Here is a 2,809-nt window from a genome sequence, read left to right as displayed (position 1 = left end):
GCTCTCTCAGAGCAGCGGGGCCGCACGGCCCGCTCCCCAGTGTGCTCACATCACAAGACCCGCCGCTGCTGCTGCTCTTTTGTCTGGGCTCCAGCAGAGATGCTGCTGCCCACTCTGCTCCTTCCCCCTCCCCAGGGCCACCCAGCTCCCCCCAAGGTAGCCCTGTGGGCACCCATGTCACACCCTGTCACACCCCATCTTCCTGGCCCAAACAATCCCTTTCACAAAGAACAGTAACCCCGTTTAGGGATTGGTTTAGATGGTTTTATTTTTATGTGAAACCTTAAATACAAAATTAAAATAGTAAACAAGTGCTATAGATTTCTCTGTTGGTCAGGATGAGGTTCAGGCCTGATCCTGAGCACTTCCAAGTCTTAAAGTTCAGGACTAGGTCTCTGCTCTTGGGAAAAAAAACAGCAAAACCCAACTTAGACTTTTACCCTGAAGCCAGTGATGTCAGTAACAGCCTCCTCTGGGGTTATTCTTTAAAGCTCAGCAACAAGTATACTGAAGGACGAGATTAAATATAAAAATATTTTTAAAATGGGCCCCACTTCCTTCTAGTGTTGCTGGGCACTGCCCCACCGGCCTCAGCGACAGCTTGTTCCCTCAGCAGCCAGCTCTGCTTTGGGAGGAGGATGCTGTTCCACAGCACACACACAGCTGGTGCCAGCTGCTCCCAAGGGGTCTCCTTGTGTCAGTGGTTCAGATTTTGGTTCTTGCGTGGACCCAGCCCCCTGTGGCACAGAGCTACCTCATGAGAAGTTTGGCTTGTTACAAAAAATTCCCTTCTAAGGCACGGTCTCCCTCCCTCGCCCCAAGACACCAGTTTTGAGTTGATTTTAAACGCTAGTGCTGGACTGTCCATCTTTTGGTCAGAGCCCAAATCCTGCCACGCTTCTGAAGGCTCCACAGCAGAGACACGGACAGGAGCCTCGGCCGGGGTGGCTGCTCTGCCTTCTTTAATGTCAGAGGAAGGAGAATGAGGGCAGGATTTGGGCTGATACCTGTTGGCTCGTTTCTAGACACGGGAGGGCTGAGGGGTGCAGCGTCTCTGCCCTGGGTGACAAATAAGCTGGACCTTATCATTTAAAATAAAAAGAAAGTAATGGTGAAACAAATGAAGGCACCAAACCACATAACAAGCCAACTTTGGTAGATTTCTTGCAAAATATATGCATTTAAATACATTTACAGTTTACAAGGTTACACTGTTTAAAAAAAAAGTTGCAATGATGAAATACAGAATATTTCATTCTTGTACCAAAACCGCATCTCACATCATAAAAATATTATACCTTTATTTAAATGCAGACGGTATAAGAACTGCACCTCTTTATAGAACAAAACTAGTTCTAGACGTATTGCTCTGCTTTTGTGCTGTCTGTCGGGCTCAGAGCCTGCATGTTTCAAATCGAAAGCAGTTCTCTTTCAACGGGTAAATCGTGTGCTCAGCGTTCAGCACCAGCATGTGCAGGGGCGAGGCTTTAGTCTCTCGTTGGGGTCCGTGTCCGTGTTGATTTACAGCTGCTGGGGCTGTAAATGTGCTAAGCAAAGCGGGAACACAGTGGCTGTAAACCTGTCCCACCCCGCGGGTACGGTCCGTCCGTCCGTCTCAGCGCCGTAAGTCCCGGGGCCGGGTGTGCTGTGCTGCTGCCCGGCACCCGGAAGGCCGCAGAGCCGCGCCGAGGAACACGCACAGCAAGGTTCCTCACTAATTGTTGGCAGAAATCTCCTTATGGCGATGCAGGCGCTGCCATGCTCCGAGCAGAGCTCTGTGTTAGTTAAAAGTCCAAGCAGTTTGTGTGGGAGCGCATCGCACCCCCTGGCCCCTCCTGTGAACCCCGTGTGTCTCTGCAGAGGGAAGGGGAGAGGTGCATGCTCATACTCCAGCCTGGGGCAACGTTTAGCAGGTGTTGAGCTCTGAAAATTAGAGTTATGTTGCCCAAGCATCTTCCTTCCAGTCTGCCCAGGGTTAGCAGGGCAACGCGGAGGAGCGACAGCCAGGACCTCACGTCTCCCGAGTGGCCTGCACAAAGTCTCAGTCAGGACATTTGGTAAAGTTCTTGTAATTTCTCTGTCTGATTTGGTAAATGAAGGAAAGCACGTGTTAAAATTGCGGTGGGAGCCAAATAAGTGCAGGTCCAACAGAGCACCCGATTCAGGGCTGGCAGCAAGTGGGGCCCAGCAAGAAGCTGTCCATCCCCAGGCGCCGGTGGCCGGGGCAGTCTGGGTGTCCCCAGGGTCTGTAGTGCAGAGAGGGTGCAGAGGGACACTCTGCTGGAGCCAGGACACGCACAGATCACCCCGGTCTCTGAATCTAGTCCTCCAGTAATTCTGGCAACGAGTTCATATTCAAGTAAAAACAGAACAGGAGCTGATGAAGGAGAAGGGATGAAGAACCTTAAGGGGCAACCCAGTACGGCCTGGCTTGTCCTCCACTGGACAACAGCAACTACTGAGAGCTCTTCTGGAGGTCTCAGAGACACACAGACCAACGCACTTCTCTGGGGCACTGGAACAACTGCAGAACATCAAACACCCTTCTCCGAGGAGCCAACTGCCCGGAGGCAGCCCCGGGGTCCGTGTCAGCTGCGGGGAGAGCCCCTGAAGACAAGAAGCCCCCTGGCCGGTGACAGTCCCCGCGGGAAGAGCCAGAGGCAGGTTTTCAGGAGACACAAGGAGGCAGGGAAGCAGCTCCCCGGGCACGGAGCGCGGCCGGTCCCGGGAGGCGCCCGCGGCGGCGGAGGACGGGCATCTCCCACGGGAACGGCGGGGGACGGGTCGGGGGCCGCGGGGGGAGCCGGCC

Source organism: Calidris pugnax, unplaced genomic scaffold (assembly GCF_001431845.1).
Source record: "Calidris pugnax isolate Ruff unplaced genomic scaffold, ASM143184v1 scaffold138, whole genome shotgun sequence".
Lineage (NCBI taxonomy): Eukaryota > Metazoa > Chordata > Aves > Charadriiformes > Scolopacidae > Calidris > Calidris pugnax.
Note: the sequence above shows the minus strand (reverse complement) of the source record.